The sequence below is a fragment of the Ctenocephalides felis genome, unplaced genomic scaffold (assembly GCF_003426905.1).
Source record: "Ctenocephalides felis isolate EL2017-DRISC unplaced genomic scaffold, ASM342690v1 CF-g0.4_SCAFFOLD_03570, whole genome shotgun sequence".
Classification (NCBI taxonomy): Eukaryota; Metazoa; Arthropoda; class Insecta; order Siphonaptera; family Pulicidae; genus Ctenocephalides; species Ctenocephalides felis.
In genome coordinates, this window is record NW_020539724.1 from 27,008,806 (window position 1) to 27,026,962 (window position 18,157).

Here is an 18,157-nt window from a genome sequence, read left to right on the forward strand (position 1 = left end):
TTCTAACGTTTGTACGATGATCGGCCAAGCCATTTCTTTGTAAATTGCAGAAAAGTTTTTCGTCCACGTTTTAGGCTGCAATTCTGAATCGATTTTGAAAAATTCAAAACTGTTCGAAACATATTGGTTGGGAATCGACCTGATTAGTTTTGGTGAAGATTGGCCGGGCCGTTTTCTTGTAATAGAGCGTTAAAAAATTTTTTCGACGATTTTCATAATTTTTTTTTTGCGAGAGGATACCATAGTCTTATAGATCATACTAAAATATTACGGTCCTGTGATAGTAGTTTATTTTAAAAAATTCGTCAAAGTTTGCAAAATTAGCGTCGTTTTCTTGACGTTGTCAAAATAGAACTTTCATCGGCGTTTGTTCAAAAACGCTTGAACCGATTGCATAAATTTAAAAGCCAATCAATGTATTTTAATGTGGATTATCTTTTCTCAGAATTTTTGCAGCGATTGGCCGAGCCGTTTCTTTGTAATTTAAAAAGAAGTGTTAAACTTTTCGTCCACATTAAGCTTATACTACCGAATCGATTTTAAAAAATAAAAAAACTGTTCGAAAGATATTATTTGGGAATGATACTGATATTAGTTTAGTTGAAAAATACAACCAGCAGTGAAAATTTCTTGAAAAAAAAAATTGAAGCCGATTTTTATGGAACTTTTTTGGCGATGTGTATCATGGTCTTATAGAACTTACTGAAATATTACGGCCTTACGACAAGTAGTTTAATTTAAAAAAATCATCAAAATTTGAGAAAATGAGTAGTTTTTTGACGTTTGGTAAATTAAAATTAGACAATTTACTTGGTATAGCGATACAGTGCTTAGTCTTAATGAACATATAAACATTAACGTCCTACCGAAACTGTTTCGAATATAAAAATTGTTGATTTTTGAAAAATTGCTTTTATAAAATAATCCGAGTTAATGTGTTCGTTCGTTTTTAATTATGGGTAATAAATCCACTCGGAATACTTGTAATCACTAATAAATTAAATTTTTATTGATTAAGTAATATTTACACATATCGGGAAGTTCATGTAACTTGCCTCAAAGCTAAATACTAAACCAACTAGTTGGCAATTGATTTTGAAAGAGTATTAAATTATACAACTAACCTGATTGGGATACGCATTTTGGCACATTTCGGTTGTCACTACAGGTAATCTCACCTCTTGCAAAGTCTGACTTGTAGCTCCTTCTAAAAGTTGATATTTACGTTTCGTAAAAGTAAGATAAAAGATATCAAAGTTTCAAAGGTTTCTGAATAATTTGGCATACCTTAGAAAAAATGGATATATGTGTGTGTGTGCGGATACAAATTTTTGTCGACGATTTGGAACACCAATCAACCGACTTGAATAATTCAAAAAACATTCGATTCGTATTGATAAAGAGACATGCTGACTAGTTTAATTTTGATTTTATTTTTTAGTTTTTCTGTTATCCATGGCAAATAAGCGCTAACTCTTATGTATACGCCAGGAATCCAGGTTCTGCACATCTGTATCCATAAGATACCACTCCAATTAAATAGTAGATTGTTCTTTGACCAAAATTTCCAAATATTACCTGTAATAAAAAGAAGTACTATATATAAACTATTCTTTTGTTAAGAATACTTGATATGAAAGATTAAATATTTAAAATTTAAATGTTGAAATGAATAAATTATTGAAATGCATAACATCAAGTAAAAAAAGATTTTACAGATTTTCAAATCATTTCTATTGTTAGAACATTTTGAAGTAAAATTTCACGTCATCATCATTGAATATCAAATTTTTACAACTGCCAAGAATAACTTTAAAATAATTTTTTAAGAATACAAGATAGCCGAAGCTTACATCAACAAGTTAATAATCAACATAATTCAACATTTGATTAAAAATCTTGTATCCTTTGCTTTACTTAATGACAAAAATTTATGCTTTAATTGAAATAAAAAAAAAGTATTTGTAATCGTTTATATTATGTAAGAAATGAAATATTCTGAATAATACCTTTGGCAAAAAAAGTGGTCCACCACCAGGGGCGTAACGTGCCTTGGCGGGGCCCCATATCAAAATTGGTTTGCCCCCCCCCCTAAAGATTTTTCATAATTCAAAGAAAAAAATTAATAAATGCATTAATAAAATCAAAAGAGCATTTATTTATCAAATTTTCAAATATACATCGAATATTATTCTTAATATTTTACAGCTAACTAAAATTAAATATTCACTCTCCTTGCCTTTTTATCAGCAAACTGATTTATTAAATCATTTATAGCTGATGATGTTTTTAGTTTTTCTGATGTTTCTGCCTCTATGGACAATAGAGACATGTCTGATAGAAGTTCCTGTTTTATTGATGTTCTGAGGTAATTTTTGATTAATTTTAAATTTGAAAAACTCCTTTCAGCAGTTGCGGTTGTAACTGGAAGGGTCAAGAATAAAATGCAAGCTTTATTACATCCGGAAAACTGGATGCAATAACTGATTTTAAGCATGTTTTAGAGCTATCAATTGATCGCAAAAAACCTGATAGATCTTTGCAGTATTTTGTCGTAGTTTTCCAAAAAGCAAGATTATTTTCTTCATTGAAGAAGAAGAATTTGAAGAGTTGAGTTTCCGGTTGCAATATTCTGAACATACTATTTACGTCACAAAGGTTTTGAAACCTTTGTTGTGTTGAGAAATTAGAATATCTAAACAGCAATAGTACACGTTTACTTTAAAATATGATTCGATCGATTCGATCGATTAGAATAACATAACCATGGTCTTGAAATCTTATGCCTGCTTTATTAGTATATGAATAATGATAAACGGAAAAAGAACGGTTACTTTAGAGATCTTTGAAAAATGGCCCTTGTGGTTTAAATGGACCTAGTTTAAAAATTGTTTTACGTTCAAATTCCGTTAGATTATCACCAAAAATTCCTCTATCTGAAGAAAATATACTATCTTTAGACATCTCAGATCATTGATCTGGTTTCTTCTATTTTTGGTAATATGATACAAGTTTTCGAAGTATCTAAAAAATATAATAATAGTATCTAAAAATATGATAATAATAGTATCTAAAAAATATGAAAATATAAGATCTAAAAAAATATGAAAAAAATAAGACAATGTTTTGACAAATTCTTGTGATAAAGAATGTTTTCATAGATTTATATTGGCTCGTAATTTGACTTCCAAATATGTTAAGCAAATTGATTGCAATAATTTATTCGCAGAACATGTCAGTAAAAATTCATACTAATGCCACTTGAATAATACATAATACTTATTATTATGAATTACTTTAATTTATTATATAAGCCATCTAAGTCCCAACATTTTTCATAATCATGGCAAAAAATACACATTTCATTGCATAAATAGATTGAACGCGAAACGTACGAAACAGACACCAAAATAGATTTTTCTGTATGTACTTCGATATCATTTCCGAATAAAAAAATGAATGTTCAGATAAAATTAAAACAATCAAAAATTCGTAAATCACTAACTAATTAAAAATTTGATAAATGTATTTAGCAGTACTTACCATTGAAAATTAAATCAATAGCAGAAGTTGGTGTTTGAAAAAATAAAGAAATTTTTGGCAATTTTTTTATTTTATTTCATCTTTTTCTGTTTAATTTTCCTTCATAGCTCGCTGGCGTTATCTCTCTTTTTTCATCTTGTTTCTTTAATCACCACTAATACTTTTCATTCCACAATAACTTTAAACAACACCTTTAAACCAAAACACTAGTGGTTTGTATGTAATACAAAATAATTCACAATCAACTGAACTAAATATGTAAATAACCCCCGCTGTCTTTCAATATATAAAACCTTCGACTAACTCTGGCAATTATCATATGATTGTATTTTTTCTAACGTCTTTAGTTCTGTACCAAATGTTGTACTTCTTGTCCATTTTGGTCAGTTGTAAAAAATATTACTTATTAAAAGAAATCCCTGCTGTTTGTTCGTCGCTTGTCAACATATCATTGTATTTTGGGTACGCGTAATGCTACCCATCCAGGCAACCAGGCAACCGAGCAATTTATGACCAAATTCCAAATTAAAATCGGACGCTCCGTTTTGTAAAAACTGAATAACCGTTTTTGGCACTTTTCGTCCCGTTATCTTCCAGAACGGCTAGACCTGCTTCGCCAAAAACTAATCAGCACGTCTTCTTATCAATACGAATAGAATGTTTTTGAATTAGTCCAAATCGGTTGATCGGTGTTCCCAAAATCGTCGACAAAAATTTGTATCCGCCAACACACACACACACATAATCCATTTTTTGTAAGGTATGCCAAAAGGTTCAGGAACTTTGAAACGTATAGATATATCAAAATTTTCATTTGCAGTTTTTTTGTCCTACGGGAAGTTAATGACTGTTCATTTTTGTATCTTGCTGAAACTTTTTACTGTTCCCGAACGTCTTCTATCATTCTGTGAACATGAATTATTCTAGTTATAAGGAAAGCCCAATTCGTTGGTGTTGTTTTTGGAACGCACAAGGTAATAAATTTTAAAGAGACCTCTCAGAAAGCATCACACCATGAAAAGAATCCACCAGGGATTTTGGCGAACGGTCATCGATGATGATCAAAACTCCAAATGAAGTTCGATCACCTTTCTCACGCTCAGGGTGCGATGCTACGACTCATCGTCGAGGTCGCATCAACTCCACGTTTGAGTGAAGAGATTGTGAAGACTACTACAGAAATGATCCTGTGAAGTATGATCTGCCCAAACGACGTTTCGACCGAGACAAGCAAAATCCTTTCAGGTTTATGCGGCGATTACAGGTTAACGTGACCCAGGTATACGATGTGGTGACATCTAACATCTACATTCCATTTTCAATTTTGCTATGAAGCAGCGTTGGGCGTAAATGAGTACATGATACAATTCATAATATGTATATTATTTTTCTAATTCAGTATTTGTCATATTTCCTGAACCTAAATATGAATATCACATAAAATACGATTTTCAACTTCTCGAAGAAGAAAGTTTGTTTTCGCGAAAAAATCTGATTTGCTGATTTTCTGTTATCTCAACATTTCAAGAAAAATTAAATCTGTGTATATCTTCATAATAAATGTTCAACTAGCTGTAAGTGGAATTCTGTCTTAGGCAATTAAGGCATCGTGCCTTAAGGCAAATTGCTGGAACTTCCCGTACCATTTTTTTTTTTTTTTTAAAAAACGATAAACATTTGAAAAAATTACTTCAAAAAAATAAGATTTTGAGAAACTATAAATTGGACCAAAAATACTTTTTTTGAAAAAAATTTAAAAAAAAAAAAAAAAAATTAATTTTTTTTTTTGAAAAAAAAATGTTTTCTATATTTAAACATATTTGGAAGATCTAAACTTTTTTTCAAAGCAATCGTACTGCTTAACTGCATAAAGACGAAATATCAAAGCCCGTAAGCGCCGCGTCGCGTCTAACGCGTAAACATTGGTACGGAACCCATAGGACTGTAAACCAAATTCATACTTATTGTTAAAATATTTATAAAATATCTGATAACTTGATGTGCATAAGTCTAATGATCATTTTTGACCGCCAAATGGCATTTTTTTTACTTTTTTCATTAGATCTCCGAAACCGCTAGACCTGCCTTATGAAAATTTGATCGGTTCTTCACCTTCTCAATATAAGTAAAATGTTTTGAATTATTAAAATCGGACGCTCCGTTCTCTTAAAAATGAGTTACCGTTTTCGGCACTTTTTGCCCCGTATCTTCGGAACGGCTAGACCTCCCTGCGCCAAAAACTAATCAGCACGTCTCCTTATCAATACGAATCAAAGTTTTTTGAATTATTCAAATCGGTGATCCGTGTTTCCCGAAATCGTCGACGAAAATTTGTATCCGCAAATACATACACACACGTACATACATACACACACACACACACACATACTCGTACATCCATTTTTTCTAAGGTATGCCAAAATGTTCAGAAACCTTTGAAACGTAAAGATATATAAAAATTTTCATTTTCGATTTTTTTGCGATTACTATAACTTGCCCTACGGGAAGTTAAAAATATACTAGCTGTCCCGGCAAACGTTGTGTTGCTATAAGTATAAAATATTTGAAACAAAAATTGCAAATGTAGTGCATAAGTGAATGGAGCCGCAGACAAAAAACATATGAATAGTTTACCCACTTCAGAGTATGCTACATATAAATGTCTCTTAATAGTTTTTGCAAGAGCCAACCTAATCTGAAATTGATTCTATTTAAATTGAATTGGCACATTTAATATTTTAAGATTTTGATATATTATTACCGTGCTTTTTATAAACTCAGTAGTTTTTTAATTACAAATCAGAATCCGATAATTCATTTTTTGACTGATATTGAAAAACTTTGAGATAGTGAACAATTTTACAGCTTTGCCATAGATTTCTATGGTTCCTTCCTATAGTTATATTAAAAACTGTTGTATCTTCAAATGTTACAATCTCTATTTCTTTGGATAAATTGCTTTTTATGCAAACCATTTATAAAGTATGTACTGTTTGTGCGTATAGGAAAATATTTGTACAATGGGAAAATGGGAAGAGCAAACAAACCTTGATAAAATTAAATTGTTTTGTTTTTTAATTAAAATTTTGCTTTCAAAATTTTTGTCAAAAAATATCAAATAAAATTCAGTAAACAAAATATTCACTGACTGAAAGCAATCATTATTCATAACTACTTTTTATGTTGATATCTCTTTGAATGCTGTATTTGGTTAAATAAAAATGTATAATTACAATAAACTTTTTTTGCAAATATTTAATTTTTTGAAATCAAAATATATATTTTTTGATTATACAATTTATGTTTTAAATTCTTATTTATAGTATAATTTTTATAATATATATGTTTACACATACCTATAGTATGCATTTGATATAACTTTGATATAACTTTTGCATTTGATATTTTATTGCGTTCTATATTTTTTGATTTTTTGAATGTGAATCATTTCCTGTATTAATTTGTTCAACATACAACAAAGTATTAAAAATGTAAAAAATTAGAAAGTTTTAAAAAGTTTTAAGAAAAGGTAAGAAAATAACAGAATTATAGTGCGTGTTGTTTTTATATATCATGGTGTAATACATAAATTATTGATCTTAAAAGGATGTCGATATTAATTATTTGTCAAAAAGTGTAGAACAATTAAATAAGGTTGTGATTTGATAATGTTAAAAATATTAGAAGCGTTCATAAGTATAAGACAACTTTCCGCAAATAACCTCTTAAAGATGCAATTTTCGTGATATAAATTTTTGGAGTAAAGATGAACGAGTAGGTATTTTCGACAGAGTGTTGTACCAAGGTACTTTTGAATTTTTTTTCTTATAATGGATCAACATTATGAGAGAAAATCTACGATACCGGAATATATGACAAAATTGAAGATGAAGTATCAGCATCTCGAATAACTAGTGATTTTACTCCAGGTTAAATATATATTCTAGTTATTGGTTTTGCGTTCAAAAGCAGTTCGAAAAGTCCACAAAATACTTCTCATATTAAACGTTGATCATACAGTCAAAGATACAAGGTTCTAAACTATGCCATGTTTTTTTTTTTTTTTACAATTTATTTTTGTTAATCAAGACTTTAATGTTTTATTTACAAAATTGATATGAGCAACAAAAAAATACAAAAATACAAAAAAATGCAATAAATTGAATATAAAATGAAAAAAGTTAAAATAAAAATAAAATAAAAACAGTAATACAAAAATAATAACAAAAATGAACTATGACGTGATGATGTATGCCGCGTACTACGTCAGTGCGCGTGGAGACATTGGGCTAGGTGTTTGGTAGATCGGAAGGCCTATGCCATAATGTGCGACAGATTTGGTATTTCTGATAAGCTTCTAATAGTGCAGTAAACGGAGCGTTTTAGGTCTGAATTTTTTTTACTGTGCTCCGAATTGAATGAAATTTTGGAATTAGGTTCATCTTACCCTCAAGTTTCAAAGTGAAAACAATTCGGGTTGCGCCATCACCCCCCGGGGGGATGACACCCCCTCTCAATTGTGTAATTACATTTTTTCAAAATAACGTCGGAAATCGATAGAAGAACTAATTATAAAAAAAATGTCTTCTACAGTTTTTCAAAAAAACTAATACTTTTCAAGTTACTGGCCACTAAAGATTCATATATTTTTGGCGTTTTACTTCGTTTTTTTGCAAATATCTCCTAAAATATACATTTTAACGAAAATCGTGTAATGAACAAAATAATGTCAATAAAAATCTTAATAAATCGGTATTAGATAAAGTGTTCTAGGAAAAATATTAAGCAAGATTTGAAAGAGCAAACTCGTTTTTTATTTCGTTCAAGATTTAATTGTTGTATTTAAAGCCATCTAGTGTCGAGGTTTTACATTTTATGAATTTCGGCAAAATTGGGTTTTATAGTGCTCAACATAAGCTTTAAAATGAGTGCTGTTACAAGTTTTTTGCGTGTAAAATGAGTGAGCTATCATGCAAATAAAAAGGCACATACGAAGTTTTTTTCTTTTAAATCATATGGTTTAATGAGCGCCATTTCCACCAGAAATAAAGTAATTCACATTCCATCTAGAATTCACTTCATTATAGACATCTTGATGGATTCTAGCAGATTCACTACTTTAGTACAAACTATATGCAGAAAACTCACGATTTTATAAAAACTTTTTTTTCCAATTTGCGCGGCCGCGCAGTCTTTAAACATTCATAACTCTGTCAATTTTTGTGTGAAAGAATAATAATAAAAAACAAAAATAAGCCAGAAAGATCCCTTTGATTTTTATCTATATGCTTTTATACGTATCTTTTATTCTTTTTGAGATATATTGAAAATAATTTCGATTTTGAAAAAAAAATGGAAAAAAAAGTTTTTATAAAATCGTGAATTTTCTGAAAATAGTTTGTACTAAAGTAGTGAATCTGCTAGAATCCATCAAGATGTCTATAATGAAGTGAATTCTAGATGGAATGTGAATTACTTTATTTCTGGTGGAAATGGCGCTCATTAAACCATATGATTTAAAAGAAAAAAAACTTCGTATGTGCCTTTTTATTTGCATGATAGCTCACTCATTTTACACGCAAAAAACTTGTAACAGCACTCATTTTAAAGCTTATGTTGAGCACTATAAAACCCAATTTTGCCGAAATTCATAAAATGTAAAACCTCGACACTAGATGGCTTTAAATACAACAATTAAATCTTGAACGAAATAAAAAACGAGTTTGCTCTTTCAAATCTTGCTTAATATTTTTCCTAGAACACTTTATCTAATACCGATTTATTAAGATTTTTATTGACATTATTTTGTTCATTACACGATTTTCGTTAAAATGTATATTTTAGGAGATATTTGCAAAAAAACGAAGTAAAACGCCAAAAATATATGAATCTTTAGTGGCCAGTAACTTGAAAAGTATTAGTTTTTTTGAAAAACTGTAGAAGACATTTTTTTTATAATTAGTTCTTCTATCGATTTCCGACGTTATTTTGAAAAAATGTAATTACACAATTGAGAGGGGGTGTCATCCCCCCGGGGGGTGATGGCGCAACCCGAATTGTTTTCACTTTGAAACTTGAGGGTAAGATGAACCTAATTCCAAAATTTCATTCAATTCGGAGCACAGTAAAAAAATTCAGAGGTTATACCCTTTTTTCCTCTCCGTTTACTGCACTATAAGCTTCATCCGTGGCGACGGCAATCCTGAAAGACTTGGGCGTAAAGGATGATTGGGGCAATCCTGTAATTAAGGACAAAAATAAAAGCCTTCGTGAAAGGCAGAAAAGTAGGCAAGCTTTGCGCAAACAATATGATTCTTCTAAATTAATAGAATTTTCATTCGACGGCCCAAAAAATGATTCTATTACCACGGAAAAAAATCGATAAGAGGTTTTACCCACGAATGATTAAAGAGACGCATTTATTTATTTTGAAGGAACCGGATTGCCGATTGTTGGGTTACACAAAATTGGAAAATAAAGATTCTGAAAGTAATCAAATTGAATGAGTTTTTTGCTGATACGGAAATTATTCTCGATCCTTTGATAGGCATATGTTGTGATTGTGAACCAGCAAATACAGGCATAAAAAATCAGTTAAAAAGACCAATTCATTGGTTTGTGTGTCTTCTCCATTTTAACGAACTTCCACTTCGCATTTATTTAACTATTTAGAAAATCATTGATCACTGGACCACGAACAAACACTAAAATATTAAACAAACAACTGGCTTCTGGCGAAGTATCAACAGACTTGGCTAACATGAAACCAGGGTCAATTCCACGTTCCTGTTGGCTCACGAAGGCTAGTAGATAGCTTCGGTTATATGTAACTACTAGTGATGTGCCAAGTCGAATCAAGTGATTCGAATCATTCGAATCAAGCCTTTAACGACTTGATTCGAATCAGATTTTACTTGATTCGAATCAACTCGTATCAAGCCGCGAAATATTTACTGTGATAAAATATGTATTAACACAAATTTTTCATAAATATAAAATTTTTCATAAATATAAATATAAAAAAATGTTTTAATTTAATTCAATATTATAATAATATAAAAAATAAATATCATAAATATAAAAAATAAATAATGAATTAAATCATGCGAGCCACCCGACTTTAATATGCTTAAATGTATCGGCCGACTCCAATCGTCTTTCTATGACCATAATCGCATTCATCGACTAACTATATCATTCGACTTCATACGGCTCAAACCGAATCAAGCGGCGATATGAGTTGTTCCGACTTCATCACACAAACCGAATCAAGCAGCGATATGAGTTGTTCCGACTTCATATGAGCCAACTCGAATCAAGCGGTGATATGAGTTGTTCCGACGTCATGAGCCAAACCGAATCAAGCGGCGTTCTGAGTTATTCCGAATTCTGATTCGAATCATCCCGACTTCAAGCCATTCGAGCGATATGAGTTAACCGTATGGGCGATACAGTGCGTCGTCGTTCTTGCGTGTTTATTTATTTTACGGAGCGCTGAGAGCGATTTTGTTCGTGAAATATCAATACCCAATTTTGATAATAATTAAGTGTTTTAGATCTTAAATGTTATCAGAATAAACCACTCGAAATTATGAAACGAGTTTCGGGAATCTTTCAATATAATTCTCTTTTGAAACAATTACTAAACACCAGAAAGTCAGTAAATAATATGTTAACTTCTAATTATGTAAGTAATGGCAAATTCACATTAATTAAATTAACTTTCAGCTCTCAGTTTAGATGCGATCCTTTACTGATTACATAGTAAAATAAACAATCGACCCATGATTCCAAATATTATTTTATATACTTTAGTGATGCACAATTGTTTGGTAATCTATTATGGCAAATTAATATGAAGATATGTTTCAGCCGTCTTCAAAGTTATATCATTTTTAATAATTTTCAAAATATACTTTTTTTTATGATTACAATTTCTACTTTGTCGGTTATATTGGTTAAACTGACAATTTTGATTATAAATTTGGATCACTTTTACTAAATTAATACATCCATGATTTTTTTTGTCCATATATATACTTGATTCGAGTTGATTCGAATCATGATTCGAATCAGGTTTTTTTCTGATTCGAATCATTCGAATCGGGAATTTTTCGAGTCGGCACATCACTAGTAACTACTAATAAGCCATCTAAAAATTTAAAAATGCTGCCAAACTACGTAATGAAAGTATATATTCCAATGTACTTCATCATTAAATATTACAACTCTGCGGTACGCTAGTATATTATTCTATAAATTTATTAGCTGGACGCAATATTTAGACTCAAATTTAAGACAAATTTGAACCATGTTGCTAAAGGAAACGCGTACTATGCTCACTCGGAAAATATAATATCTTATTAGCAATGTTGTTTGATAATAAATAAAAAATACAAGATTCAGCTATAAGAAAAATCTCATATTACCGTAATAATTTGGAAAAACCGATGCAATTGAGAATTTACAAAACACCCGGAATAAATTTCAAATGCACCGACTATACTAATATGATAGATATGAATGATAATTCAAATATATTCGAACCAGCCTTAACGCTAAATATTCCTCATGAACATCTAGTACAATATCTACAAAGCAATGAGTGTCCATGGAGTGACTCTAAAATTCCCGTCCACATTCAGGAACTGAGGGACATGTTCAACTACTACTGGCTAACGTATCAAAACGCGTAGCAAAATCGGGAAGTAGTTATGCCAGTGACACTACAATCTCGTGAAAAGCATACTCGACTGTAAAGCCAGCAAGATTTCAGATAATAATTTATTTTAATTGTATTAGCTAAATGTAAGAAATTTTATTGCAAATGAAAAATATAACTTAAAGAAATAAAAATGTATTATTTAAACTACGTGTACTATCATATAAATAAATATTAGAATAAATATATGTTATTGCTAAAAACCCAAAAACAATATTTTTGAAGTAAAACTTCTTTAGGCGCGACATGGGTGTAAATCCGTACAAATGTAACTGAAATTGTAACGCCAACGTGAAGTTGAAGCTTACGACGCTAGTTAGCGCAGATGTCAGTATGCACTCCCGTCATGCGTAAGTCGAACGCTAAGCCCTATACTGAGCCGGTAAATCTCGTAAATCGCCATTACTTTCGTAGTTCTTTTAGTTGGTGAAGTTTAAAGAATTTTCTATATAAAGTTATAAAAGTGCAGTGAGGGTGTTAAAAATGACTTGTCACGTTCCTGGTTGCGTAGGAAATAAGAAAACAGTGAGATTACATGGTTTTCCAACAAGGAATGACAAGGTATGTAAAATGTAATATTGTGTTTCTTCAATAGGTTATGAATGAAAAAGTAAAATAATATAGATGTATGAGATTTGGATTAGGCGAGTGAATAATCCAAAATTGGATATGATGTGGAGATTGAAAAAATGTTTTTTTAAGTAATTTGTATTATTCGAGTTTTTCGAGGTTTGAGGTTATTACTAAATTCGAAAAAAATTTGTAGGCAAGACAGATATTACAGTCACTCAAAGAATAAAATTGTATCGGCAGAGAAATAGTTAAAACAAACAAGCAGTTAATAAATGTATGTTAATTTCAATTACAAGAAATTCTACAAACACAATTACATGATAAGTAAAATTGTGAAAACAATATTTCTTTATTGAAAATTTAGAAGACTAATTTTAATTTATTATAATAGTAATTATAAATATTAATGCAGGTTCAAAGCTTCTTGCAAACTCTGAAAAATTAAGGTTACATCGTCAAAGAAAACAACTGCAGGAAAATACATCGGTTACTGTCAATTTATTAGAAAATCTTGAGCCAGGTAGATGTTAATGTCAACACCATTCACATAAGTAAGAATCTTTTTTCACATTTAAACAGATTATTCTGTTATCTTTTTAGATGAAAGTACTGTTGTAACTTTTTCTGATACACCAACTACATCACGTCAATTGCAAATTAATGATTCTGTATATAATGTGACAAGAACTGATCTTCTGCAAGAGTCAAATGAAGTATTTGAACTTCCATATAAAGACTTCCATTTGTTTAGGAATGCATGAAAATTGTTTGAAAAACAATTTACAAATGATAGCTTTGGCTATGTATGCTTTGTGTGTGATAGACTTTGGTTTCAAAGTGACTTAAAAATATCAAATAATGCTCAAAAACAAATTCTTGATAATGGTTTTCTGAATATTGATTCAAATAATCAGATTGGATGTCAAACTTGTCGAAAGGCATTAAATTCGGGAAAAAATCCCACTTTGTGTAAATTTAACGGATTTGTATTTCTACCTATACCAAATTATCTACCTAAACTAGATACTGTATCTGAAAGGTTAATTTCACCTAGGTTGTGTTCCATGCAAATTAGACGATTGCGACATGCAAATGGACAATTTGGAATATTTGGCCAAATTATAAATGTGCCTGTTGACGTTAATGATGGTTAATTGATTACCTCATAATATTGATGATGATCATTGCATTAACATTCACATAAAAAAGAAAAAGATTCATAGATCAAGCTATATGCAAAATATAAAAGTATGGCTTCAATTTTTTAGGCAAAACAGATATTACAGCTGTTCAAAGAATGAGATTATATCGTCCGCGAAAAAATACAAACAGTAAATGAATGTATGTTAATTTTAATTACATGAAGATCTTCAAACACAATTATTACATAATGAGTGAAGTTACGAAAACAATATTTGTTTAGGCGTTGTTTAACATAATCCACTATGTAAACGAATATTATAGAATTTATTAATCAGCAATTACTTTAAACCGATCATGTTATATTTCAAGTATGACTTCGATTACATTATTGTTTGTAAATATTACACATATTTTTAATGCAATCATAAATATATAATTTATAATTTATCATTATATAAATGTGTATAATGGTTGACAGTGACACTAATAAATGTGTGCACGAGTGTTACCATATTACTAATAAACATTATTCAAAATTGTTATATGATGTATTTATTTTTACTTAACTTAAATTTGCTACTTTGTACAGTAGCAAATAAGTTTTTCTTCAATCGCGTGTGATTCTTACGCATACTCTTTTTTTTTACAAATGTAGTTTGACCCGATTCGATGCCAGTTGCAACAAATATAGTAATTAAAAAAAATGTTTTGATGCAAGATTCTAAGTTACGCTTAATTGCCAATGTCCCTTAAAAGTTTACTTGAAGTTGTTTGAGGTACGTGTAAGTTACTAATTTCAAAAAGCCGAGAATTGTTTTTGACCTGTTTCGATGCAAGATTTCAGGTCAAGTTAAGTTACTATTTATTACAGATTTAGAGTAATTACAAAAATTAAATAAAAATAGCAACTTGCACGTATTGTTCATTATTAGCAACTTGCACGTATTTTGCATGATTGACAACTTGCACGTATTTTGCATAATTAGCAACTTGCACGTATTTTGCATTATTGATAACTTATACGTACTTTGCTTGGTTAGCAACTTCTACGCATTTGCTTTTATTAGCAACTTATGCGCATTTCATTTAATTGGTAAGTTGTGCTCATTATCAAGAAACTTAGAGAAAAATATTCTCCATTATATAGAATTTAATAAATTAAATGATATATTTATAATAAGAAATACGAAAAGTTTTTCTTAAATCATATACTCTTTCGTTAACTCTCAAAATTTTTATAGCATTATAGTTATTGAAAGAAAAAACGAATATTTTCACCTCGCCCAGACTCGATACGTCGGCCTACGCTCGCTTCCCAATCAAAGACCCAATTCTTATCCCAAAGTCACGGATCCAATTTGCCGACTTCCCTTACCTACATTAATCTATCGAGTGGAGGCTCTTCACCTTAGAGACCTGCTGCGGATATCGGTTCGAACCGGGGCGACACCTACCGTCGCCCACTTCTTGTCCGAGGCAAAAATACGGACACCGTCGCAACTGCGTTGATCTTCGCTTTCCAAACCCTAACTCCCTGCTAAAGTATTCTAAGTAGAAAACTTTACCCGTATCCCCGATAGCTCCAGGTCCGACGGCCAATAACACTCCGTGCTTGCAACCAGCCGAACGCCTAAAAGTCACGCTATACCATATCGTTTATACCATCTGGCAGTCAACTGAAATCAAAACCTAACCGTACTTTGCATTTCAACAATTGCTAGCTCAAGCCAAACCGTAAAAGATATGATAACACTTTGTTCGTACCAAAGATGCAGAATAAAATTATATTTAAATCGTTAAGTGTGTTCATATAATTGGCTCAAGATTTTTCAATTTTCTCTGATTTTTACGACTACAACTCGCCTGTAGGCTACACCGTGCAAAATTGGAACTTGCGATATATGGGAAAAGAACTAAGAATTTTGAGATAATACTTTATATGTTTTCTTTAGAGAAATATCGAATAGTGTGGTTAGTGGCTTGAACCTAACCATACTTTGCATTTCAAAAATTAAATACTCACACTGCTTGCACTCTACAAGCCAAACCGTAAAAGATACAAAAAACTTTGTTCGTACAAAAAAGGAAGATTGAAATTACGAATAAAATGTTATATAAATCGTTAATAATAATCGGGTTGATATAATTTTCTCGAAATTTTCCAATTTCTCCTTAAAATTAAGAAAGTTTTAAATTCTTCGCTAGATTTAAATTCATTTGCGGGTTGCGCATTTACAATATTGTTTAAAATGAAGTAAAATGTTAAATTAGCGAGGCGCCTCAATATGCAAAAATTTAGCCCACTCCATATATATATATATATATATATAATATATATATATATCTCATATATATATATATATATATATATATATATATATATATAATTTAGTGTCACAGGCGTTGTCCACGATGGACGCCTAAAATACCGAACCGATTTAAAATTGGTTTTGCTCACCGTCTACCACTCTAGACAAAAACCATAGAGCCACGAATTCGATGCAGGAGTTAACGCAATACGATGCGTTTCTATGAGCTACGATGACGGTTGGAAACATATTCTGTATTTTTATGTTGTCAATTGTGATTTGATGTTGATAATAAGCATACGGCGAAATATATTTGTGAGGTTAGGTTATTATATGTCAAATGCTTATTGAAAGCGGAGTTTTAGCAGAGAATATGACCATTCATGGTATGTATATTAATATATTGAACACCGTTATATTATTACACGATACAAATCAAGCATTATAACCAAATTTATCATTTTCCTAACAGCAACTAACTCTAATAACAACTAAATCTAATAAAGCACGGTGGTAAAATTCAAATATTCAAATGACTACTATAGATGATTAACTTGCAGTTGGTTCTGACTATTATTGATTAAGTTAATTGTATTGATGGTGCACTATTGAGTCTATTGAAAAATAACCATGTAAGTAATAAAACATAGAAGTATTTCATAGTAAATTCATCAAGCAGGAAACTACAATGAATAAAATGTGCTAATATTACAGCCTGCAACACATTGTGTTAATATTACAGCCCAATTTTGACGAAGACAACAAACATGCTCCAATATTTTCAGGCAATGAACTTTAGAAATAAAAAAGAAGCCATTTACTGCAAGAAAGTTTTAAATGAGAAGTGATTATTTTAGAATGAATTTCTTCGATACCATCAGATTGCACGATACCATTTAAGAGGTAACAATTTCTGATACAATTAGCATTTGCGATGACTATCACCAAGGCTCATCAGGGACAAACAATGCCCGTTTTTGGACTTGAAATAGAAAATCAATGTTTTTTGCACTGATAATTATATGTTGACCAAAGAGGATTTGGTCAAAAATATTGTACATCAATTAGATTTAAGCTAGAATTATAAAAGCATTCATTATTGAGTAATAATAATGGAATATATTATTCATATAACAGCTATATGAAACAAGTAAATAATTGAAACTAGAATAATGTATGCATAGATAAGTAAGCATAATGTATGTAATATAATAAATTATTTATATCTTATATATTTTTTATATATCGTAATATTTAAGTTTAGAAAAATATTAAGCAGTCAATTGTATGTTTGCATAATGGTATTTATGAAATATAAGTATGTTGAAAGTTATATAGATGGTGTTTTAAATTAATAATAAATTTACTTAAATATTATATATTATAATTCTTTGTAATTAAAACGAGAATTATTTAGAAGTGTATTTTGAATAATACTATATATATATATATATATATCTATATATATCTATATTATATATATATATATATATATATATATATAATTTAAATATCACTGGTTAAAAATTGAAAAATAAAGATACTAATAGAAAATCTTCACAATCAACTTAAATTGAATACATTTATGTACATATAAGTAAAAGCATCGCTTGATTACTTATGATAAATTTTATAAATCTTTTCTAAACTTTAATTTATCGTTTTTAATTTTTTTTTATTAATATAAATTTTAAGGAAATTTTTATCAATAGTATTGATCCAGGTTGATCCATGTTGTTGTTGTTCAAATAATAACTATAATTTTCACTGCAAAGGGGCAAAATATTTTTGATGGCAAAACAACGTTTTCGGGTCAGCTAGTATATATATACGGTAGGCCCTCGCTTTACACGGCACTCTGGGTACA

At 30.1% G+C, this 18,157-nt stretch overlaps 1 non-coding gene across 1 annotated transcript; it reads right to left on the bottom strand.

Moving 5' to 3' along the window:
- Positions 1 to 4,535: 4,535 nt before the first annotated feature.
- LOC113383823 lies at positions 4,536 to 4,747 on the bottom strand. The gene has a single exon (XR_003367789.1). It is a non-coding gene; the product is annotated as a small nucleolar RNA U3 (small nucleolar RNA).
- Between the last annotated feature and the right edge of the window lie 13,410 nt (positions 4,748 to 18,157).